At 33.9% G+C, this 27531-nt stretch overlaps 1 long non-coding RNA gene across 1 annotated transcript; it reads right to left on the bottom strand.

The window, feature by feature from the left end:
* Positions 1 to 7584: 7584 nt before the first annotated feature.
* Positions 7585 to 27039, bottom strand: LOC120248918. Its single transcript, XR_005532707.1, has 3 exons — positions 26972 to 27039; positions 26564 to 26655; positions 7585 to 8107 (listed from the first exon to the last, which is right to left on the bottom strand). It is a non-coding gene; the product is annotated as an uncharacterized LOC120248918 (long non-coding RNA).
* Positions 27040 to 27531: the final 492 nt, after the last annotated feature.

Raw genomic sequence — 27531 nt, 5'->3', positions numbered from 1 at the left:
CAAGAAGATATTCTTCTCTTTTTATTCTCAAGTTTTGATATTTTCTATACTTTTAGAAATATTTGAATTTTATTTGGGAGCTATTTTCTGATAATATATAGAAATAAAATTGGGTTTTGAATATTGATCTCACATACTGTCATCTTTCTATATTCACTTACTAGTGTTAGCATAGATTCAAGGAAAGTTTCTGTGTCCATAATTATGGTTGTTTATAAATAACAGAAGTTATACTGCTTTTCTGATTTAATGAACTTTATTTTTTTCTTGCTTTCTATGATATATGCAAAGCTCTTAATTCACTCTGTTTCTCTTAATTCCATTTTATTAAAGTTTTATTGATTTTATTGAGATATAATTTACACACCACAAAGTTATCCAATGTAGTTATAGATTGATGTTTTTATTTTTGTAAATTTATATGGCTGTGCAACCATAACCTTAATCTAATTTTAGAAACTTTTAATCACCCTCTAAAAGTACCCTCATGCCCAGATTAAGTCAAACCCTGCTCCTGCCCCTAGGGCATGTAATCACACAATGTGTTGTCTTTAATTGCCTGGCTTCTCTCACTTAGCATAATCTATTTTACATGTGTCCATATTATTGCGTGTGTCAGTACTTTAATTTCTACATATTATTCCACTGCACGGATATACATTTTTTGTTTGCCCGTTCACCAGTTAAAGGACATCTGGAATGTTTCTAGTTTTGACTATTATAAATAATACTCCTATGAATATTTGTATGCAAATCTTTATGTGGACATGTATTTTCATTTTTCTTTATAAATACCTACAAGTAGAATGAGTGTATCTTATCACGAGCATATAAGCTTTTAAATTGCTGTATCTTATGATAAATATATGTTTCCATTTTTAAGAAACTGCCAAATCAGTTTCCAAAGTAGCACTATATTCTTTGATGAAATGAGTATATAAATATTTTCCTCATTTTTATTGTACCACTTATGTTATTATTGAGTTTTAAGAGTTCTTCATATATTCAGGGTGCCCAGGTGGCTCATTCGATTAAGCATCCAACTCTAGCTCAGGTCATGATCTGACCATTTGTGAGTTCGAGCCCTGTGTTGGGCTCTGTGCTGACAGTTCAGAACCTGGAGCCTGCTTCACATTCTGTGTCTCCCTCTCTCTCTGCCCCTCTCCCACTTGTTCTCTCTCTCTCTCTCTCAAAAATACATAAACATTAAAAAAATTTTAAAGAGTTCTTCATATATTCTGTATATGAGTCCTTTATCAATTATGTGATTTTCTCCCAGCCTATGATTTTTCTTAATTTCTTGATGGTATCTTTTGAAGAGCAAAAGGTTTTTGATAAAAACCATTCTCTCTTTCACCTTCACTCTGCTCCTCCCCCCATTGTGCTCTCCTCTCTCTCTGAATAAATAAATGAACATCTAGGAGGAAAAAAAGAAATCTTTGCCTAACCTATGATCACAAATATTTTTCTTAAATTTTATTATAGTTTTCTAATTTCAGCTTGTAAATGTTTGTAAATGATTGATTATGACATATGGTGTGGATTTTGTGTTTGATATGAGGTAAAGTTATCAGTTTATTAGTCATGGCATATGGATATCCAATTATTTCAGTACCATTTGTTGAAAAGAACATCCTTTCCTTCATTGAGGAGTATTGGCACATTGGTTGAAAGTCAATTGACTATAATTATGTAGATATTCTTCTGGGATATCTATTATGTTACATATATATGTATTTTATCTATCTATATATTCTTTATCTCTCGATATATAATATATAATCTACATTCTTATACCAATATCCCATTTTGATTATTATGACACTACATATGTTGAAATCAGGTTGTACAACATCTCCAATTTTGTTCCCCTCTTTTGAAGTTGTTTGACCTACTCAAAATTCCTCAAATTTCACATAAATGTTAGAATCAGCTTGTCAATTTCTGCCAAAAAAGAGGTAGAAGGAGGCTGCTGGTATGCAGTCCCTATCAAAGCCCTTCTCTGTTTTCTCCCTTTTGATGAGGAAACTACAGTAGCCCTCATCTTTGTTCCTCTGTTCGTAATGAGTCTTTTTCCCCCTCTGGCTGCTTTAAAATTTTTAAAAAATTCATTAGTAATTTTGAGCAACTTTAGTATAAAGATTTTGGGGTAGTTTGCTTCATGTTTCTTATGTGAGGCTCACTGAGCTTCTTGCATCTGAATTCATAGTTTTCACCAAATTTGGAACTGTTTCAGCCGTTATATCTTCAAATGGTTTTCCTACTAAGTATTTAGCCCTCACCACCCTCCCCATTAACTGGATGTTTTCTAAAGAAAGGGATGATGTCTTTACTGCCAGCATCTCAGCACTATGATTAGCCCAGGGGTTAGTACATATCAATTGTTAAGCAACATTTGAATGAACTAATGTACAAACTGCTAAGCAACAAAGACAGCATTTGTTCTACTCACTTATTGTGATTAAGTAGTGTGTCTCCGAACATCACAATAGTGGGATCGTATACCGTCATTTGGATCTAGGGTTGCAAAATTAAATCCACCATCAGGTCAAAGACATTCTAATATAACCTCTTCATTTTCCATTGCTTTTTTTTCTTTTTTTGTAAATTCTGTCGTCCTTACACTTGAAAAGAGCAAGGAAAAGAAAAAGAAAAAGTGAGAGAGAAAATTGTGGAGAGGGAAGAAAAGAAAGGAGATGGACTTGGTCTTTCCTTTTCAATGCCTTAAAGACCAATAAGGAATTTTCTGACCTTCCCATCTACAAAGCTACATTAACCTTTATTGACTTGTTTTTATAGATAAATATAGTCAAATATTTGTCCATGTTAAAGATGATACATATGTGGAAATGGATGGTTTTTAAGGTTGTACCAATTGTAACAATAGCCACCGGTTATTGAGCACTTATGCCATAGGGGCTATTATAAGGTCTTGCCTTGTTATTTGCAAGAACAATGAGTTATATACAATTATTGTACTTTTACAAATGAGAGAATGAGATTGCAGAGAGATTAAGAAAATCTTGCAAAACTTGCAAGTGACAGAACAGAGATGAAAACTTATGCAGTGACTCAAAATTTCTTACTTTCACTTACTCCAGTTAATTGCATCTCAACATGACATGTGCATTTTTTCTCCTACAAAATATTTTCCTCTTTTGTTAAAAAAATAAGGCCACATGTTTTTATGATATCTAGGATTCTGCTACAATATATATGCCACAAAGAAAGATACTGAGTCAGTGAAATTATTTAGATAATTTATCCACATACATTTGTAAAAGAAGCATGTGCTTCCCTGTTTTCTTCATGTTTGTGTGGGTATGCATGTTTATTTAAGGTAACACATGTGCAATTTAATGAAGAGCATACATTCAATAATGTAAGGAAATTATAGTAGTTTTGCTTTCCAGCATAGCAACAAGATATAAATAGATACTAATAGTAAAATTAGGTTAATTGCTGAAGAAAGTATAATTCTTAATAAGGTTGCATCATGTAAATGTTTGCACATGTAAAAGTCTGATATACGTGGACTTTGCTGCACCCTCACGCAAAATTGTCGGCTCTGCCACTCCTCGTGTGTGACTTCAGGCAATTTTCTTCCCTTTTCTAAGCCTCAATTTCATTGACTACAAACTGAGACTAATAATTTGTTATTTATGGTAAAGAATCAGATAAGGTAATGTATGAAAGAACTTTGAAAACTGGAAAGCACAATACTCTCTTTAGGTATTTAATAATTCTTGTAGTTAATAATCATTTCACTATAAAAATGTACTCAAGGAAAAAAATTTAAATAAATAAAACTATATAAAATAAAAAAAGTAGCCAATATGTATTTAGGTTTCTTAGGATCTTTGAGACAATTACTTTTTAAATAAACTTTGTATTTTAGAATAGTTTTGGATTTATAGAAAAATATCAATAATAAACAATCTCCCCTTGGCCCACACCCAGTTTCCCATATTATTAACACATTATTATATACACTTGTCACAACTGATGAATGAATATTGATATTGTTATTAACAAAAGTGCATACTTCTTTCTTATTTCCATAGCTTTAAAAGTTTTTTTGTGTTTATTTATTCTTGAGAGAGAAAGAGAGAGAGAGAGAGAGGGCTGTCAGCACAGAAACCAACACAGGGCTTGAACTCACAAACCACAAGATCATGACCTGAGTCGAAGTTGGACACTTAACTAACTGAGCTACCAGGAGTTCCTCATATTTTCATCATTTTCACTTCACATCCTTTTCCTGTTCTAGGATCTCATCAAAGACTTCATCTTACACATAGCCATCAATTTTCCTTCGGCTCCTTTGGGCTGTGACAGTTTCTCAGACTTTCCATGTTTTTGATAAGCTTGACAGTTTTGAGGACTTCTGGACAGATATATTTTCAGGTATTTTGTAGGATACCCTTCTCCTGTAGTTTATCTGATACCTTTCTCATGATTAGATTGGAGTTACGGGGTTTTTCTGAGGAAGATCACAAAGGTTAACTGCCATTTTCATCACATTGTTACAAGAGTACATATGTTGGCCTCGATCATCTGATTGAGTTAGAGTTTGTCAGATTTTTGCACTGTGAAATGTCTTTTCCCCCTCTTTTCCATACTATACTTTTTAGAAGATTGTTAGTATGTGCAACCCACACTTAAGGAGAGATAGGTACATTATTGGATATTTCTGCATAAAAAATTCGTATATTCTCCACATTTTATTTATTTGATCATTATAAATGTCATTATAGGTTATAAACCAAAACAACAATATTTGGTTTTTTGTACTCAAATTGTTTCCAAGTGACCATTGGGAGTTCTTTCAGATGACTGCTATATCTTTTTGATATACCTCCATTATTGTATTGTCATTGTTGTTTTTTATTGTTGTTTTCATCACATCTCTACCTTCTGGCACTGTAAGATGCTTCAGGCTCATCGTGTATATTTCCTGCCCCGGCCATAGAGGTTTTCTCTAAGAAACACTCATTCTTGTATGAGACAATGGTATTAGAAACCAAGATCTGAGTGCTAGGTATGAATGTTCCTTCTGAGGTGTTTTTTCTAGCCCTTCTCAGCTGACAGAGTAAGGAAATATATGTGTGAATACTAACCTATGTACATATATGTATCTATTTTTCTAAATGTAACCATCTGCATGCGTATTAAGCTAAGCATGAATTCAGATAATTAGTCTTCACCAAATTAATTACCACATGCATCATTCTAGCCTCCTCTCCTTGGCTATTTATAACCTTCCACTGTAAGAGTGAGAAACCTTACTTCCACCATCTGCCATTTATTTATTTAAATGTTCAGTTCCAGTATATATGCAAAGCTCTATTAGAACTATTACCCAGCACTTCCTTGGGGTGGAAAACAAACCTTCAACAAAAACATAATAATGTTGCCATCTACCTCTTTAATGACATTGTTTCATACATTTGTAGTAAAGCTAGATTTCTTTGTCATAGTCTACATTCCACTTTGTTATTCTATGATATCATATAGCCACCATTATAGTATCATATTGTAAAATTCTTAAAAGAATTCTCTCTGCCTCATGTATTCAAACCACTGGCCCATCCCCTGAATCTCTGGCAAATACTAATCGGTTTACTGTCTCTATAGTTTTGTCTTTTTAGAATGTCATGTAATGGGAATTGTACAGTATGTAGCCTATTAAGACTGACTTCTTTCACATAACAATATACATGTATCCTTCATCCACATCTTTAATTGGCTTAATGACTCGCTCCTTTTTTGTGGCTGAATAATATTCCATTATATAGATGTACTAGAGTTTATCCAATCATCAATCAAAGGGCATCTTTGTTGCTTCTAGTTTGGGCTAATTATGAATAATGCTGCTGCAAACATTTGTTTTCTGTGTGGACATAAGTTTTCAACCACATTTGGGTAAATACCAGGAGTGCAATTGATAGATCATACAGTGAGACTATTGTACGAAACTGCCAAAAACTGTCTGCAAGAATGGCTGTAAGATTTTACATTCCTTCCAGAAAGGAATAAAAGTTCTTTGTTGCTCTAAATCCTCACCAGTAGTTTTTTGGGTTTTACGCATTCTAATAGGGGTATAGTAGCAACTCATTGTTGATTAAATTTGCATTCCTCCAAGGACAAACGATATTGAACATCTTTTCATATGCTTATTTGCCATTTGTATGTCTCTTTTGATGAATTGTCTATACATATCTTTTTCCCAATTTTTGTCTATGTTTTTACTGTTGAGTTTTAAGAGTTCTTTGTATATTTTGAATAGATGTCCTTCATCACATCTTATTTGGCAGCTAAGTTCTCCCAGTCTGTAGCTTGTTTCTTCATTCTGTTAATAGAGTCTTTCTTAGGGTAGAAGTTTTAAATTTTTCATTAAGTCTAATCTACCAATTTTTTTTCTTTCATAGGTTGTGTTTTTTGCGTGTGTTGCAGCTAAAAATTCACCACCAAACTTAAGATCACATACATCCTCTCTTTTTTCTTTTTTTTGCTGAAGTTTTATACTATTTTACATTTAGATGCATGACCCAGTTAGAGTTAATTATTGTGAAAGGTGTAAAGTCTAGGTCTAGGTTCATTTTTTCCCCTGCATATGGATGTCCAATTCTAGCACCATTTGCTGAAAAGCAAATTCCTTTTCCACTGAAATATCTTCACAACTTTACCAAAGATCATTTGAGACACAATTATTTAATGTTTGTAGTTGGTTGTTTAAAAGATGGTGCTCATGAGATCAATATTGAAGTTAAGTCTTAGATAAAGCAATTTAGATTCATACAAACAAAATGTTTTGAATATATGTGCCTCTGTATGCTGGGAGTTTTCTAGTCTTCTAATTCTGCCTGATTTGCAGCTGTACATTCTTGCATACAAAGAGAAAACATTGTAAGTAGTTTATTCAGGTAAAACCCAGCATCACAAAGTATATACTGTGGAAACAGTGGGTTTTTATTGCCTTGTGGGTATAAATCAAAATAAAACAAAAATACCCAGGGGATAGGTAAGTATGTGTTGAATTAGCAGCCAAATAAATGTTGAATACTCTGGAAGTCAGTTGTTCTTCCCCAGTATGCAGCAGAACTGCAGGCTACTTTTGCTACTGCAGCACATCATCCTGGCTCCTGGAGCTAGGGGGAGGGGTGCCATGAAAAACCGAAGGAAAAAAATATATAAATATATATAATCTGCTGCATTATTATCCCAGTGCTTCTCAGCTCCCACCAGTGAGGAGTCAGCCTCTTGCCCTAAACTTTATGGCTATGGCAACTTATACTACCACCACACCCCACCAATGGATGAAATTGTTTCTGACCATCATCTGGTATGTTTTTTCCTCCTAATAAAAATAAATAAATGAATGAATAAACAAATAAATAAAACATGCCTTGGAATTCTTGCAGCAATAAAAAAATTTAGACCACAAATGCCTAAACAAAACAACAAAAACCGTGTCCACATTCATTTTGCAAGATAAGTCACTTCTATTTAAAAGCAAATAAAAATAGCACCAGCCCCAGCTCTGTCCTGCCCCATAGCTTTGAAATACATTGAATAATAAAAGAGGTTATGATGATGTTTATCTCTGAAAGTGCTGCATCTCTTCCTTGAATACACAATTAACACAAAGGTAATAGGTACATCCATAACGGTGAGTTCATAAAACCCACTTTGGAGTTCAAGTCAATGTCAACAAATTTCTCTCCTGTGAGATGTGCTCCTTTAGAATTTTGTTGGCTTGTCAGCTGTTTCATTAATATTTTATAACAGAAAGTAAATGTCTTGAGATTCCAGAATCATCACAATCTGCCCCAGCTCCATGCAATTGGTTATTATAATGTCATCAAAATCCTTTGATATATGTATAGAAGCCTCTTTATAGGGAATAGTTTCTATTCTCAGTTTATACATATGCAGAGTGAGAAAACCTATAAAATTCAACTTCAATGCAATTGAAGGTTTAGAATACTGTTCTGGAAATCTGTGTACATTTTGTCTTCTGGATGGTTCCCGTGGCAAAAGGTATTCAGCACCTTTTTCAGGCAACTTGAAGCCTCTTGAGTTTTCATCTTTTTTATCTGGCCTCCTGTTTACAAATTGATAAAGAAAATATTAAAATGGAATAAATAGAAATAGCAGCTGTAGAATGTATTCTGCCAAGAATAAATCCTCTGTTAAAATCGGTAATGTATTAGAATTTTATAGGGAAAAATACTTTTTATGATATTTCTTAGTGTAGAACCCACTCTAGCTGTAGTTGAAACTTAATATTGTCTATGTATATAGAGAAATATAGATTAAAGTGAGAGATTTAGGGAAATATTAGAGAAATTTCCTTTCAAACACATGTCTTCATATAGCAGGAGTCCAGTAATTACTTATGGAACAGCAGCAATATTTAGGAGACAAATTACTATTAAAACTTAGTTTTTTCATACTAGATATATGCATAAAGAGCTTTAGTCTTCATCTTTTTTAACTTAAAAGTGTTTGAACAAAGCTAAAGGCTGAAAGAATGAATACACATATATTGTCCACCTAGGTTCAATAATTAAAATTAACATATTGTTACTTTTGCACTTGCTCTATGTGTATGTGTTTGTCACTTTATATGTACATAGCTTTTGCTATGAATTTGTGAGTTTGTGATGAGGAAACTGTCTTGTCTCCTGTATATACTGGTGTGGAGTCTTAGTGTACAATTAGCTTCAGGGAAGACCCAGTGGGCACCTATAGGGTCAAATTCAGGAGTCTTGCAATACATTTTGCTAAGCATATGTCCCAGAGTTAAAAAAATCCACTATATGTGCCACTATACCACTATATACAATGTTTATATAATAGCAAATCTATGTACTACTAAACATACAAAAATTACAAAATTAAAATAAATATCTAAAGAGTAAATAAATATATAAAAAATAAAGATTAAATAAAAAATTTAGAGCACAAATACCTGAACAAAGAAACAATTTATTATTTTATTTTTAATTTAATGATACCAAATATTTTTGCTGTCATCAAATATCAAAAAATATTAGTTTGTATTGAGAGCGCCATAATTAAGAATGTTATATTATTTTTAACAAAATAATTTAATTCTAAGTTAACTTATTAATTAACGAATCGAATCAGAAATAAAGATTGATTAGTTCTAAATTAGGTTTACTTCAAGCCCTACTTTTAATGGCTGTAGAACTAAAAAAAGTACTTTACAAAAATGCATAAAACTAATCGAAGAAAGATTTCATTTGCTGCCTTTACTAAATCATGATATGATACACATTTTTCAACTACATTCACCAATAATGAAAAGGTTTTTGCTTAAATCTACCTGACATTTTCATGTTCTTTATGCCAATTAGTTGCATTAGCAAACTAATTGGAAGATGTTAGATTTTAATCATTTTAGTAAAGTAGTTAAAAATAAATGCCTAAAACTTTTCATTTGGAAGATTAACAGGTTAGAAAATTCTGTTTCCAAGCTTCGTTTTGTTTTTAATTTGACTAGATATGCACAACTTTTCCTTAGAATTGAGGTGTTTAATATTATTCTAGCAAAAAATTCACTTAATGAAAATATTTTCAAATATTTATTTTCAACATTCTCTTTTATTCTTTGAGATTCTTTTGAAAAACAGCTATTTTCTCAATTATTGTTAAAATAGTATTTCTCCCTTAGAGCAATAACTAAGTATGTACAATTTTTATTTTTTAATTTCTGTAAATAGCATACTTAAACTTTTTTTAAAATTTATTTATTTTTGAGATAGAGAAAGAGAGAGAATGAGAACACACAAGTGGGGGGAAAACAGAGAGAGAGAGGGAGACACAGAATCCGAAGCAGGCTCCAGGTTCTGAGCTGTCAGCACAGAGCCTGATGTGGGCCTTGAACTTACTAACTGTGAGATCATGACTTGAGCAGAAGTCGGTTGCTCAACCAACTGAGCCACCCAGGCTCCCCTATAGATAGCATACTTTTCACAGCCATGTATTATCATATAAAAGATCTGCAAAATTGAAATATATTTTTGTTAAAGAAGGAAATATGTAGCTCATGTTTAAGCTCAGTGACTCTTCTAAGTACTTCTTTATGGATTATCACTTGGAAAATCTTCCTGTATGGTATCGTGGTTAGTTCTGATATCTTTATAAGGTGTTACAAAGATTCTACTCATGCTTTCAGTCCATTACTTCACAGTACACCAAAGAACTTCAAACCAAGTCAATGATTTAGAGGGCCCCTATCAGGCCCTTCATGTCATATCACTATTTTTCCTCTTTCCCTTCATTCTTTTCATGACATACATCAGCATCACTCTATGTATTAAAACATAGGTAAATGTATATTTTATTCATTTTCTTTCTTTTATCAGATAAAAAGTTAAGAATAAGAGCAACCTAATATTTGTTTCCATCTCCTCAGTACCATGGTCTTAGAGATTCCCTGGGACATGTGCATCCTTTTGTGAAGACCGTAGGTATAAAGGATATTTCAAACTTGGCTGTGATTCAGGCAATCTTTAGTATCAGGAGGTACAATATGTCTTGAAGAACATCTATTTCATGAAGTCTTACCTTGGATCATGGCTCTAGAAGGCATCTCTCAAGGAGATCTGCCAGGTGTAACTCAGCAGATCTAGCCCTTTGGAAAGAAGGTTGGCAATAAAGAGCATGATAATAATTCAAAGAAAGTGTCATTTATGCTGTAACAGAGTATTGCACCATGCAGCTTACAGATTAAAAATCAAGAAGAGAACAATCAGATAGAGCATGTAGAAAACAGAAACCAAGTCTGCCTGAAGGGCTTGCCCTGGCCTACGTGAGCTAAAGCTCACAATGGAGAAGTCTAATGGGAGAAGAGTGAGAAGGACTAATGTAACACAGTAGCCACGGTGAGCCATTAAATCCCACATATGAGTTTGACTATTCCAAGATGCACTGGGTGTTGTAATAAAGACTATGCTATGTACTTTTTTCCTCAGTCAGTACTGGCTCCAAATTTTAAGGAGATTGCTTCTATAGCACTTGTGAGAAAGAGCCAAGAAAGAGACTGATTACAATGTAGAAGAAAAATACTAATATTCCATAAGCTATTATTTAAAATATTTGTGAAGCCATTGAAAGGTAGTATAGTGAAACTCAGCCTAACTTCACATTTAGTGTAGTTGTCAAGTTACTTTATGTGCTTATCTTTATATATTGGATTATGATTTCCTATAGACTGTCACAGGGACTACTGAATAAAAAGAACTTCAGATTCCAACCTGGGTTTGGAACCAAATCCTGCCATATACACCTGGGTGAACTAAGGAAGTTGTATAGCCATTGTGAGTTTCCGTTTCCTTTAATCCTTATCTCACAGTTTTTTTCTGGAGATTAAATAATTTTTAAAGTTCTTAACACAGTGTTTGGCATATACTAAGTGCTTAATAACTGGTAGCTACACTGATTGTTACTTTTAAGATCTCAATATTCAGTAAGTAAAAGATTAAGTATATCTAATTTCAAATGTTCATATTTTTAAACTATCTAGGCTTAGAATGAACTGATTTATAAAATAAAGAGGGTAGTTATGGGGGCTACAGATTCAGGGAAGATACAAAAGATAAATGTATACTTTTCCCCATTCCTCTCGCAAACTACAGCTAAACACTCTGGGCATTACATATAAACGAACATAAGAAGATTCTGAAAGGTAGAAAGAAGGAGGAAGATTGGTGAGAAAGTTTGGTATCCAAATTCCAAAGCAATGAATTCCTTCATTTTGATTTTTGCCTCATATATTCTAAACAGGGTATTGGAGAAGTAAACTATCCAGAATCACCAAAGGGAATGGAGAAAAAAGAAAGAAAGAACAAACAACAAAACAAAACAACAATCACAAAACCATCAAGGCCAAGAGAGGGCCAAACTAGGCCAGGAAAGGGACAATCTAATAAGACAGAATACTTTAAGAGAATTACTGTGCTATTCTATCCAAACACCCCAAGAGAAAAGCTGTGGGTGCATCACTAACCATGCTAGCAAATGCGACATGGGGAGTCTATACTTACTCTTACCTAATTATAATGAAGTGCCCCCCAACCCCTTTGTCTCTTATCTCCCCCGTCTCAAGATAAGGGTGTGTCAGAAAGCTGAGTGGGAATCTGGGACTTTCATTCATTACAAGTATTAAAGACTTTCCCTACTTCTGCAATATCAGTAAAAACCACAGAGGGAGCCCAGACCTCCCCCTCACCCCCCAGGCAACTGGTGGTCACAAGTTACTCTTTTCCTTACCTGTTGAGATAGTGTCAGAAGAGGCCTAAGGGACAGCCAGGGCTTTCACCAGGGCTCAGAATTAACAGCCACACCTTCACTGCAGAGGCTATATGGAGAGCCTGGACTCTCATTCTGTCCAACAGTAATAAGGAAATCCTTCCCTCCACCAGGTGTTAAAGGAGGCTGAGTGAAGAATCTAGACCTTCCAGTATCATGTTGCAGTAAAGAGGCAGAGTCTTCCTTTCTCCAACAGGGCAAGTGTCAGAGGAGACCTGATAAAACACTAGATTAAAATACTTTTTGGAGTACCTGGGTGAGTCAGTTGGTTAAGTGTCCAGCTGCTGCTTGGGTCATGATCTCATGTTTTACGGGTTTTAGCCCCACATCAGGCTCTGTGCTGATAGCTGAGTCTGGAGCCTATTTCAGATTCTATGTCTCTCTCTCTCTCTGCTCCTACCCTGCTCACACTCTGTCTCTCTCTCTCTCTCTCAAAAAAAAAAAAAAACATTAAAAATTAATTTAAAAAGATTCAAATGATTTTTGAGTCTTACAATACCCAAAACATTCAGTTATCCATCAAAAATCACTCATACCAAGACTCAAGACATCTCAAGTTGAATAAGTAAGTGTAATTAATAGATACCAATGTTGAGATGAAACAGATGTCAAGAATATTTAGCAAAGAATTTAAATCAGTCATCATAAAAATGCTTCAAAGAACAATTTTAAGAACACTTTGAACAAATGGAAAAATAGACTCAGCAAGAAATAGGAAATATAAATAAGAACAAAATGGAAGTGTTAGATCAAAAACAAATAACTGTAATTAAAAAACAAAGGGATGAGCTCCACAGCAGAACAGAGAGGACAGTAGAAACAGTGAACTTGAGAATAAAACAACAGAAATTACACAATCTAAACAACAGAGAGAAAATATACTAAAATGAGATGAACAGAGACTAAGGATATGTGAGATTTTAACAAAAGAGCTAACACTTAGTATTTGGTATTCTAGGAGACAATAAGTAGGGTAAAGCTGAAAAAACAAAACAAACTCAAAGAAATAATGGCTGAACATTTCCCAGACTTGGTAAAAGAAAAAATCTACAGATTAAAGCTGTGTGGACACCCAGCCCAAAGTGATCCATGCAAAGCATGCATCATATCATAGCCAGAGTTCTGAAAATTAAAGACAAAAATAAAAAATCTTGAAAGCAGCCAGAGAACTGATGCATTACGTATAAGGGAACACTGCTTTGAATGAACAACAAATTTCTCATCAAGAACCATGGAGACCAGAGGGAAAGAACACATTTTTAACATGCTGAAATAAAAAAAAAAAAAAAAAAAAAAAAAACTTAATCTAGAATCCTATACCTGGCAAAAATATATAAGAAGACATTCTCAGATAAAGAAAAACTGAGAGAATTTGTTGTCAACAGACTTAACAAAAATGAATAGCTAAAGGATGTTCTCTAAACAGAAAGGAAATGATAAAAGATGGAATCTTTGAACATTAGGAAGGAAAAAGGATACAGTGAGTAAAAACATGGATAAATACAGTAATGTGATACCCAGAGTAACCACTAAAAAAAGGCTACACAGAGATACTAAAAACAGTATGCATAAATAAAAATTGAACTCTAGGGGCGCCTGGGTGGCTTAGTCGGTTAAGCTCCGACTTTTGCTTAGGTCAGGATCTCGCGGTTCGTGGGTTCGAGGCCCGCGTCGGGCTCTGTGCTGACAGCCAGCTCAGAGCCTGGAGCCAATTTCAGAGTCTGTGTCTCCCTCTCTCTCTGACCCTCCCCTGCTCACGCTATCTCTCTCTCTCTCCTAGAAATAAATAATAAATATTAAAAAATATTGAACTCTAAAAAATGTTCAAATATCCCCAGAAAGGCAGGAAAGACATAAGTCTTTTTGTGGACGTATAATAGATTATTCTAAAATTTGGATGGAAAGGCAAAGGAATTAGAATCACTAACATAATAAATTTTGTTTAAAAAAAAAGAATAAAGTATGAGGAATCAGTTTACTCTATTTCACAAATATATAGCTACACTAATTAAGTCTAGGTGGTATTGACAGAGGGACAGAATCATAGATAGAATGGAAGAGAGGGCCAGGAAATAACCTAAACAAATACAGCTAACTCATTTTTGACAAAGCTTTAAATGTAACTCATTGGAAGAATAGTCTTTTCAACAAATGGTGCTGGAGCAATTGAGTATTCATAGGCAGGAAAATGAGCCTCAAAGCTTACACCTTGTATGAAATTTCCTAAGAGTTGACTGGAAATGTTAGGAAAACACTAGTGGCAAGCATTTAATGTAGACAGTTGTAGATCTAAAACTAAAACAAAGGTGGGACAGGAGTGAAACAATAAAACAAAATAAAAACAGAGTTTGCAGTCTGATACAAAACAAAGTAGAATTCAAGTAAAGAGTATTAAGCCATGACAATGAAGGACACACTTTAAGTCTAAAAACTGTATTTTATAACATCAATATATCTCTTATGAATATTTATGCTCCAAATAACACAGTATCCACCTTTAAAAAAGCAAAAGAAGGAAAGAGAAATAGATACAAATGCTAATAATAAAATGTTTTAACACTTTTAAACATTTTTAATACAAGAACACAACATAAGTCCGTGTACAGAAGACCTAACCATCAAGTTTGACACCATGATAATAGAGATTAAAACTAGTTTTAGATCAGATCTGAGAGGATGTCTGATAAACAAAAGAAAATAAAAGTAATTATCATGATGCGAAGTGAAGTTTACAGTGTGTTTCCATGTCTTTTTTTAATATTCAAGATTATCTATCTGTCTATCTATCATCTATCTATCTATCTATCTTCAACCTGAAAGAACTCATTGTGTCTAGTAACACACTATAACGACTTGAAAAAAGAAAATTAGAAAAAATAATGAATATAAAATAGAATGAGTTTGAACAACTAGATACAGAGTTGATGTAAAATATGAGGGGTGCTTGAGTGGCTCAGTCAGTTAAGCATCTGACTTCAGGTCAGGTTATGATCTCATGGCTTGTGAGTTCAAGCCCAGCGTCAGGCTCTATACTGACAGCTAAGAGCCTGGAGCCTGCTTCTGATTCTGTGTCTCCCTCTCTCTCTCTCTGCCCCTCTCCCACTCCCACTCTGTCTCTCTCAAAAATAAATAAAACATTAAAAAAATTTTAAATGATACAGTTGCAACATTGCAAACAAGGACTAAAGCTAAAGTATATATTTTCTATATCAGAGACATAGAATGGCATGCATTATAAACTCCTTAACTCTGGGGCATCTGGGTGGCTCAGTCAGTTAAGCATCTGACTTTGGCTCAGGTCATGATCTCACAATTTGTGAGTTCAAGCCCCGCATTGGGCTCTATGCTGACACCTCAGAGCCTGGAGCCTGCTTAGGCATCTGTGTCTCCCTCTCTCTGCCCTCCCCCTGCTTGTGCAGTCCTTCTCTCTCTCTCTCTCTCTCTCTCTGTCTCTCTCTTTCTCTCTCTGTATCTCTCTCTCTCTCTCGAAAATAAATAAACATTAAAAAAACCCTTAACTCTGAAAATAAATCATATAATTTCTGTTCCAGGATCCAATTATGGATCCCATGTTGCATTTAGTAGCTGCATCTCATTAGTCTTTTCCAGCCTATGGCCACTCCTCAGTTTTTCTGTCTTAAAACATATTAAATGTAAAATTTTGCAAAAATTAATCATAGTTCGCAAAAAATGTATCATTGATTTTCACAGAGAAGTATTATAAACAATACTGTCATGCAATACAACTATGGGTGGATGGGAAGTAGGGAAGTATTAGTCAAAGTGTATAAAGTTTCAGCTATGCAAGATGAAAAGTCCTAGAGAGCTATTGTACAGCATAGTACCCAGAGTTAATGATACTGTATTGAATACCTAAAAATTTGCCAAGAAGACAAATCTTATGTTGTGTTCTTACCACAAAAATAATATCAATAATAATAAAGATTACAGGAAGACACTTTTGCAGGTGACAGACATGTTTATGGCATAGATTGTAATGGTTTCATGGTGTATATGAACCCCCAAACTCAAAAAGTTGTATGCATTATATATGTATAGCTTTTTGCATGTCAATCATAATTCAATAGTTTTAAAAGAAGAGAGTAAGAGGTAAAGCAGGAAAAGTGAAAGCTCTAATAGGTAAATATACTTTGTTTTCGAAAAATGACTAAATATTCAAACTTCCAGCTAATTTAATAAGTGAAGAAAATATTAATATACAAAATAAGAAAGGATACAAAGATAAAAACCCTGAATCAGAAGAACTATTTTAAAAAATAATGCAAGAGGCTACTTGGAAAACCTCTATGCAAATAAATTTGAAAACCTAGCTAAATTAATAAATATAGGAAAGAGAACTTCAAAGTTGGTCCCACTAGAGATAGATATCTTTAAAAAATTAATTTCTGTAGAAAATTTTAAAAATTTATTAAAGGACTACTCTACAATAAAGCACCAGATTCAGTGAGCCCCCAGGAGAAATCTGCCAAATATCTAAAGAACAGATATTTGAAATGCTGCATATAATGTATTAAGTGGAGAAAACAAAGAAAAATCCCCTCGAAGTTTCTGAGGCTAGTTTAAAACTGATAATTAAACCAAATAGAAATAGCACAAAATTAAAGTTACAAACAAATGAATAAAATATTGATGAAGCCAAACCCGTTATGTAATGACAATTAAGTGGCATTTATTTCAAGAATGCAAGGTTGGTTCTTCCCCTCTCATGGTATCCACATTCATAATCAGGAAAAGGCAAATATTCCCTCTTGTATTATTCATCTCTGTACTGGAGTTGTTTCCCAAAGCAGTTAGAAGAAATCAAAAAGTGAACTATGAGTTAGAAAAGAAGTAAAAAATTCTCTAGTAGCAAAAGATACAACAGTATTCCTAGAAAACCTGAATCAATGGTCATATTGTCGAACAATTAAAAAAAAGAGTAGGGTAGCAGGATGCACAAATAATATACAAAAATCAATAATCTCCATATATATAAATAACCAGCCAGAAGATAAAATGTTAGTGAAAACCCCATTTTCAGTCATTGAAGAAAATTAAATACTTAAAAATAAATTTAATAGGAAATGAGTAAAACCAATATGAAGAACAGCTTGAAATATTTCTAAAATCACAAATAGAGTTTCATACAAAGGAATCACAATAGAGCCAGTCAACATCATAAAGATGTCAGTTCTCCCAAAAGTAATTTTTAAATTTTATACAGTTCAATAAAGTACCAATAAACTAGTTTTATACAGCTAGAAAACTTGATACTAAATTTCATGTGCAAAAACAATCATGGAAGAAAAGCTAGAAAAACAATGAAAGAGATCAACTGTAAGGATCTCGCCTCACAAGACATTAAAGCATATGAGATAGCTTGTATAATGAAAGCCGAGGAGTACTGGCCCATAAATAGACTAGTGGATAATAGAAATTTCAGAAACAGACCAGAGTATATATGAAAATAAGTACATAATAAAGAGGGGATCACAAATCCCTGGGCAAAGATACGATTTTTAATAAATGGTGCTGAGATAACTGGCTAGCCATTTTGAAAAAGATGAAGATACATGTCACAGACCATATATCAAAAAAACAAAACAAAACCCACCTCCAAATGGATCAGGAACCTAAATACAAAACATACGTACATATGAGTAGTAAAAGGAAATATGCTTAATTTCCTCCATAACCTGGGTATAGAAAAGGCATCCTAAATAGGACTCAAAATCCAGATGTAATATTGAAAAATTAGTAAATTTCAGCATATTAAAGAAAATCTTGGCATGACAAAAAATAGTAAGGCAAGTCTAAAAACAAGTGATAAACTGGAGAAAAATTTACAATTTACAGCACAGCCAAAGGGCTAGTATCCCTAATACATGAAGAACTGTGATAGGCTTCATAGTGACTGTATTAAACAAGAAGTGTTGGAGTAATTATACATTCATTTCTGAAACGTCTTTGCATTAATTGTGTCTTTTATATAGAATCATCCATGTGGTAGTTTTAAAGAAAACATACAGTTCCATGATTTGACTTACAGTTGAGTGTAGCTGTAAATTCAGAGGGGTATGCCTTAGGCAGAATTATCTTTTGGAAAATTTAACTGAGAAACATTTGATTGCAAAAGTCATAAGTACAGCCTAATTTTATGTTAATTGGCGAGGTGATTCAGGTTTTAAAAGTAAATTCCTTTGCCTCATCCCCTAATCAATTTGCTGCTCTGTCTTTGAAGTTCTTCTACACATTCTGGACTAGTCTCTGGGTAAATCCACCACGGTCTCTTTGACTAAACGGATGTTAATGAAAACAATATTGAGCTTTTTCTTAGCTAAATTACCTCTAACAAGACATTTTAGAGTTAATTTAATGAAGTGCACTAGGAAGTTAAGTAAGTGGCTTTTTTCATTAAATGAGGCAAATTGGAAGAGAATAAACACAATAAATACTGTAAGGTGTGAGTACGTTTATTGTCTACAAAGCATTTTGAAATCCTTTAAGTGAAAATGTATACTGCTGACATTAATCACTTCTATGTCTTATCTCTCTGAATATTAAGTTGACAAATTTATCTTTTGCTATTTTGATCTAGGATGATTTTAGTAATTCCTTTAAATCATATATGAATTGCATACAATGTTGCTACATAACCTTAATAAATGCATCCAAATAGTATCCTGAAGTAGAAAAGGCTGTATTTTTAACTTATTTTACCTGTAGGAATACATGTGTTATTTTCAAAATGTGAGAGATAAGAGAAATTCCTTGGCTATCTTTCCTACTTCTAAGAAATGCCTTTCACACTCTGTTTGCATATTGGTTTAAAGTTTACATAGCCATAGCACTTTCATGTACATTACCTTTTCTGATTCTTACAACAAAGTTGAGACAGAGAAATGATTTTCTTTTCTGTTTTAAAAATTAGAAAACAAAGGATCTAAGAGATTAGAGGACATGAGATCATATTGCTGGTATTGCTGAGCTTTTCCTATAAAATAAAGTACTTCTATGTCAAATAAAGTTTATTCATTAAATGGTCTGGGGATAAATTATTGCTATGTGCATAAAACAAACAGCTGACATTGCCCATTTAATATAGATAGTCCACTATCCTTTTGTGGAATCAACAAATGCTTCACAGGAAAGATTTCCTGACATCTCTTAAAGTAGTCTGCCTGGGTAACCTCAGCAGTACATTAATTGAAGTGCGTATGTACTTTCACCAAATACTACAAACTATTTTTAAAATAGATAAGAAATAGTGATACACTCAGTCTAGAAACTTGTTGATTTGTCACAAATAAATTTTGTACTATTGTGTTGCATTGGAAGCAGTGTGTTCAACCATTGGCTCTCCAGAAAATCAGAAGTCCTGATTTGTGGGGTTTGACAGTTCTGTTCTATTAATCTCACCATGTCTGATTTCAAAATTCTAGCATGGCTGTCACTGAAGGCAGAGTTGGGAAGAGACGTGAACTGTTGGCTCTTATGGGCTGGTACGATCCAGCCCCAGCACATCACTGGTTGGAAACTGCCATCAATTTCAGAGTCTGAAGGTAGTATTTGGAGAAGTAATGGAACATATCCTTTGGGCTTTAGATTAGCTTTTGTATCTTGTTTGGGCCACTTGATATTTTCACCTGATCCACAACCAATTTAAGACCAGAGAAATATAAAAATACAAAGATGATTACTTCCTACTCCCATTTCACCAGAAGACTTTCAGAAGTAGAGCTCTGAAGTAATCAGGCCCCTAAGAATTTTGTCATCCTGGGGGGCACCTGGATGGTTCAGTCAGTTAAGCATCCAGTTTCAGCTCAGGTCATGATCTCTTGGTTCATCAGTTCGAACCCCACATTGGGTTCTCTGCTGTCAGCACAGAGCCTGCTCCAGATCCTCAGTCTTCCTCTCTCTGCCCCTCCCCTGCTTGCATGCTCTCTCTCTCAAAGACAAATAAACATTAAAAAAAGTGAGAGAGAGAGAATTTAGTCTGTCCATGCAACAGGAAATATGACAGCCCACAGGGGTCCAGGGCAACAGAGTTTGAGTAAAAGAGATCTTCCCTGTACTGCACAAATAGGGCTTCTCTCTCAAAAACTCATAGCTTAGTTATGGTCATGGCAAAATATTAGACAAGTCGGGTATCCCCTGTCCTCCCAGGATCTACAATCTAGCTGGGAGACGGACTCAAACACAGGTAGCGATAATAATAATACATGTCTTAAGAGGAGGCATTTGAAGCGTAGGTTTGATGTAATAAATGTCTAAGTGCTTACCCACTTGACATCCATTTTTGAGATCTTGTGGTTCTTATCCTTTCTTTTTACGCAGATTGATAAATTATTGGTGGTGGTTAGGATACAGATTAATTTAAATGTTTCTCTGGTTTGATATGTTCAACATGTTCTACTAACACCAACATTAGAGGAATCTGGCACATTGCTTCTAAATGATAACTCTAACTGTATGTACCAGAACTATCTTTAAACATACAAATTTTCCCCCCAAACTGATCTTGCTATACCTGGATGGTCCTGTGTGATGATAATCCATGGCAATTCCAAATGGTTTTCTGAAGATCTTCCTGGAGGGTCCAGTGAATATATCATTCTAAGAGAATATCCCCTTGATCTTTGAGCACTTACTGTCTAAATATTGGGGAATATCCTTCAATGAGAAGAAATTACCTTCTCTTCTGTCTGGATGACCTCCTGATTTCTATCACCAAAAAGTGAAGGCTAAAAGTAGATAAGATGAATTCTGCTAAAATAGCTAGGTGAAATTCTTAGAATTTCCATTATAAAATTGTCATTGTTTAACTATGTGCATCCCATATATCAATGAATTTCAAAGTGGAGGCCTCAGAATAGAAGCATCAGCACAGGGCAACAGATTATCAGCCCTATATGATATTTACTGAATTAGGAATTTTAGAGGTACAACCCAGAAATCTATGTTTCAATAAACAATAATGTGGAAGTTTCCCACAACAACCCACTCTGGGTTTTCTTCTCTCATTGGTTTATTGAGTCAAATTTTAGAAAAAGATACAGGCAAGTTTTCTTGACGTTCTTTCCATATCTGGATGGACTTTCCCCCTGATTCTTTTTTCTCCTATATTAATGAAAATCTTCAAATGCTATCTACCTGTTAGCTGTTAACTTCTACAACTACTTCGAGGATAAACTCATTTTATTGAAAGAAAGTTACCTGAATCCTCTAAGACTTCTGAACAACTTTAAGTAGATTTAATCCCACTTTAAATACAGCACAGGAAGATTCGAATAAAACACAGCATGGGGATTTTAGAGAGGGGTTTATTTTGTAACTAATAAAGGGTGAGGGGAATCCTTCCAGAAATTTCTGCCTGACTCTTTAGCCTAACACTTTTATGTGAGGGGGCTCAATTTAAGTACTAAAATGTACGTGAAACCCTCCCTTCCCTAATATTCAGAATGTGGTTTAACTTGCTGGCTTCTAGGTATTTGAAAATTATTTTAGAAGACAGTGCTTTACTGCATGTGTGTTTACCTGCAGATCTGGCTCTTTCCTGATATTGTTAGGTGCACCCATTTAAGAGAAGCCAGTTTTTGTAATTTCCTAACAAGTCAACAACATCCAGGTTTAGTAGGCCTTTTTCTCTTATTTTTAAAGATATTTTTGCTTCTTTATTCCCTGCTTGGATTCTTTCCGAAACCACCACTCTCTTTTTTTATCCCAACTTAATTATTTACTCCTCCCTTTTTCTGAATCTACTTTTCGATCTCCAGGTTTTATCTTGGTCTTTTTGTCATGTACCGGCTGGCTCCAATTATGGAAACCTTCTATTTCCACCTCTGAGATCCATATTTGAAAACAGCCTCTTTCACAGAGAAGTACACTTTTCGTAACTAGACTAATCCTATTCAGAGAAATACTGACTTTAAAAATAATGAGATTTTGGTTCTGGTTTCAGATAAACAGGAAAGGAAAAACCTTGCCCAGTTGGGAAGTAGCCTCTTGGACTTTTTGTCCATTGCTTGCTCAATGGGTTGTAACTTTTTGAGGGTAAGTTCTCAAAACCAGAAAGCTTTAACACATTCTTCCAATGGATTTCTACTCACTTGTCATCATTTCGTTTATCATTCTTTACAAAGCACAGGTGCTTTCCAGTTTTGCTTGCTTCTTTAAAAGACATTATTCAGATTATTTGAAGGGCATGGCATCCAGGAAACACTGTAATTTGCAGTGTTTTAATATCTCAATGAAAACATTTTTAATTTGTTGTTTTAATATCTGAATATCCTATAGAGGATCACAATGTTTTGCTCTACATTTTCGACTACATAAATGACACATATCCCTGGAGACTTGTTTTGTGTTCTGCCTGAAGTTCCTAGATCTTAGGTTTATTCTCCCTTCAGCTGAGTTACTGTGAGGAAGGACTGGGCTGATGTACATCACACTCTACTAGTAAAACCTGCTATCTCGTTTACCTGCAATGTATGCAACGCTTTTAAAGGTACTTAATTTGAGTCTTCTAGTTAGGTGAAGGGCGTCAGTGTCCTAATCTATCAGTACTTTAAGGTTGAAATACTATAAAAATATGAAATACTCATTTATCAGACCATCAATTCTTTGGTCCTTCAGTTTGTAGCTGCTCTTCTAACATGCAAATATGTGGAGGATTACCCTACCGCTCCCCTCTCCTGTTGGTGGAGGTGAAAATTCCAAGGTACTTTCTTGGTATTCTTTAGATTTTGTGTCTCCAGATTATGCTTCGTTCTCATCAATTGTGTTGAATAAAGTCATTCTATCCTACATTAAGTAAAAAGGCCATGAGTTCCTTTTAGTTTTTACTCCTACCTGTTGAAATAGTTTCAAATATATATGAATTTAAATATAGAGTCTATGACTGGCCCAATTAAATAGATTTTTAGGTCTCTAAACATGTATACTTTTTTTTTTTAATGTTTTTTTTATTTATTTCTAGGAGAGAGAGAGACAGCGTGAACAGGGGAGGGTCAGAGAGAGAGGGAGTCACAGACTGAAACAGGCTCCAGGCTCTGAGCTGGCAGTCAGCACAGAGCCCGACGCGGGGCTCGAACCCACGAACCGCGAGATCATGACCTAAGCGAAAGTCGGACGTTTAACCAACTAAGCCACCCAGGCGCCCCTAAACATGTATACTTTAAAGAATATAAGTACTTAAGTGTACTTATAAACCACATATATCTAAAATTATTTTTGAAAAAAATTAAAAGGGAGAAAAGTGAACAGAAATATCATAAACAACTATGTGCACATACTAAAATTAATAATAACTAGCATCCCATGTTATTTGCTTCACAAATTTGAACAAAACAAAAATTATAGGCACACTTAAAATTTCCATTAGCAAAAAACAAAACAAGATAAAAAAAAATAAGAACAAAAACATTTCCCTTGTCCACCATTTCCATCCCTTCCTCTCTTCATTATTATGAATTTGACCTAAGTTGTATCGGTTCTTATTTTATATTTTCACATGTTTATGTGCATCCATAAATCAAATATAACTTATAGGTATTTTAAAGTTTTATATAGATAGCATAGTATTCAGTCATTCTGCAACTGACTTTTAAAAACTTTATTCTTGGCGTGCCTGGTTGGCTCTGTCAGTTAAGCATCTGACTTTGGCTCAGGTCATGATCTTGCTGTTTGTGGGCTTACTGTATCAGGCTCTGTGCTAATAGCTCAGAGCCTGGAGCCTGCTTTAGATTCTCTGTCTCCCTCTCTCTCTTCCTTCTTCCACTCACACCCTGTCTCTCTCTCAAAACAGACATTATTTTTTAAATAAAATATAATAAGAACTTTATTCTTGCCAATGTATAGAACCATTTTATTTAAATATTTTTTAAAGTTTATTTATTTATTTTTGAGAGAGCAAGTGAACAGGGGAGGAGCAGAGAGAAAATCCTAAGCAGGCTCGACGCTGTCAGCACAAGCACGTCATAAACAGACACAGGTATGGAACCCATGAACAGTGAGATCATGATCTGAGCTGAAATCAAGAGTCAGATGTTTAATGACATACCACCCAGGCACCCCAAACTTCCTTATTTAATTTACTGCTGTATACTATTCCATTTTAGTAATCTTCTACCTTTCTTTTTTTAAACTTATTACTTATTGACGGCCAGGTTTTTGCTCTTATATACAATTTTACAGTGAACAACTCTGTGTATATATTACCCTATGATGCAACAATTTTCAAGACACATACTCTAATGGAAAAATACTTCCCATATGGTAATAGAGACATAATACAAAACTGAACAAGGTGTGTTGAATGAAGTACCAATGTACACGCCTACCAGATGTGAATAGTTTCAGTTTCCTTATTTACTTGCCAACACATAATGGTGTCAGACATTTAACACGGATCAAAAGTGAGTGAGAGATTTCCTTATGATATTATTTGCATTTTTTCTGATACTCAGACTTTTTGTTTTTTGAATTTCCTACTCAAATACTTTGCCTCATTGCATTTTTAATCTTTTTAAAATTTATCTATAGGAAGTTTTTATATATCCTAGATACAATATCTTTGTTTACAATGGTGCAAATTCCTTTTAGTATGTCGCTTATCTTTCAAATTTGATTATAGCATTTTCTATACATGACTTTTTAAAAAAATTTAATTCCAGTATAGTTAATATACAATGTTTTATATATTAATTATATATTAATTATTAATTATATATATTAATTATATATAATATATATATAATTATAATTATTAATGAAAATTAATGTCTGATAAATGAAAAAATTAAATAAAAAATTAATATAATAATTATAATTATATGTTAATTATTATATAATATATATTATATTATATATTATATAATATATATATTTAATATATAATTAATATATATATTAATATCTATAATTATATAATAACTATATTGATTTATAGTTAATATAACAATAGTTTCTGGTGTACAGTATAGTGATTCAATAATTCTATACGTTACTCAGGGCTCATCATGGTGAGTATACTCTTATCCTTTACCTATGTCACCCATGCCGCCACCCAACTACCCCTCGGTAACTATCAACTTGCTGTCTATAGTTAAGAATCTGTTTTCTTCAGTTTGTCTCCTTTTTTCTTTGTTCATTTGTTTTGTTTCATTAATTCTACCTAAATCATATGGCATTTGTTTTTCTCTGAATGACTTATTTCACCTAGCATTATACTCTATAGATCGAACCACATCGTTGCAAATGGCAAGATTCCTTTCTTTTTTATGGGATGAGTAACATATATGACTTACTTTTAATTATTAAAAATATAGACTATAATATCTCTTCTGATTGATCATAAAAGTATAATTATCAATAATTCCTGTTCCAGTTCTTCTTAACTTATAATTCCAGCCATATAGTCAGGTTGAAAAGTAGTATTTTAACTTTTAGGAGAAATGTATTTGAAAGAATGACCTTATTGGGAATATCATAATTATTATGTTTTTGTGAATAATGACATCAGTGAGCTTTGAATCGTTAAAAGATATAGAACTTTAAAAATTAGTTTCACAAGCTTGCTACATTGTAACACTGAAAGGACCCTTAACAATCATCTTTCTCCCTTTGCACATGATAGAACTGAAGTCCAGAGAACGTTGTAGCCAAAGAGCCAGTATCCATGGAGGTGTACTGGCAGAATCAATGTGTATTAATTCCTGGTTCAGGTCAGTTTCCATTAAATCCCAACCAAAGCAGCTCCAAAAGCCAATAGATGTATTTCACTTCTTAGAATTAAAGTTTATGGTATTTCTAACTAGTAGGCTTCTTTTCCTTAAAGAAATGAGTAACGTTGAACAGTTAGTACTCTGATTTTAGATAACACCACCTTTCTTTGTAATGAAGGAAGAAAAGAACATGATTAATATTAGGCCCTTTAAAACAGGGAGTTAAAAGGAAGGGCAAGTATGCACAATCCGCCATACACATTGTTCTTCCTGGTGACTCCACTCAGCAGGGGACAAGGAACAGACATGACTCTGACTTGAAGAAGTTTTGCCAAATTCAGCCCCTAGAAACCTGTTTTCACATTTAGAGAAATTCTCTAGAAAAGGCTGAATTCAGTTTTCCACATGCAAAAGTTAAGTTTTGGATGCTGTTCATAACACGGAGAATGTTAACCGCAGAGTAATTACAATGTAATTGTCCTATTTTAACTACTTACTTTTTCCTTTAGAGTATCCACATTACACATCCATTTGTTACAGGAATCAATTTATCCATTCAGTTTTGTTGTTACTTTCCAGTTGAAAGAACCTGTGGTTAGTATAGGAATTAAACAAATAAGCCCAAGAATACAGCTTTGAGTCAGTGTGCAGCTATTTGGAAGAGTAGCTGAAATGCTCTCAAATATAACCTGAGGTGTTTATTTCCTGAACAGTTTGTAAGTAAGGGTCCTTTCATCTTTTTATACTGGTTCACCATTTATTTACATCTCTTAATGATATATTTTGTTGTTCTTACATCAAGGACCATATTCTTTCCAATTTGTTCATTTTGGATCAAAATAAAAATAGAGGGTATTAGAAGGAGAAAGAAAAAAATAATTATCTTAACACTATAGTACACTCACATAGGAAGGAAATCTACATGACAATCAAGTATGCATATGCAACCTCTATACCATAAAGCACTTGAGCCTTAGAGGTCCGTTTGTGTCTCACATGGTGTTCTCTAGTTGCCATGGCAATTACTCGTTTTCATTGGGTAACTGAGCGAATGGCCACATCTGTTCTTGCTGAGCTCTCTTTTCCGCCACCTAACACAGAGCATAGGGAATAGATTCGCTTCTTAGTGCACAAAGATTTACGTGCAGAAACGTCTCCACATCAAGGAGAGACCGTAAATCTCAGGTCAGAAAGTCACACTTGCCCTTGACTGCCTTCCTTTTTTTCTGCCCAAATGTTCTCCTATTCTTCTACAAACACAACTAAATATGCACTTATTCAATGGAAAAAGAGACATAACATTCCCCTTAGGCAATAAAGAAACATATATTTGTAAATATATCAAAAAATGGTAATTTGCGCTCTTGGCACAATGATATTCTGGAATTCAAAATAAAAGATTCCCATTGGTAAACTTAGATAAATCTATTTTCTCTTTTAAGCAAATATGTCTTAATTGATAAAA

This window comes from Hyaena hyaena, unplaced genomic scaffold (assembly GCF_003009895.1).
Source record: "Hyaena hyaena isolate Hyena2069 unplaced genomic scaffold, ASM300989v1 scaffold_616, whole genome shotgun sequence".
Classification (NCBI taxonomy): domain Eukaryota; kingdom Metazoa; phylum Chordata; class Mammalia; order Carnivora; family Hyaenidae; genus Hyaena; species Hyaena hyaena.
The sequence above is the reverse complement of the archived record's forward strand: the minus strand, read 5'-3'. Positions and strand labels throughout refer to the sequence as shown.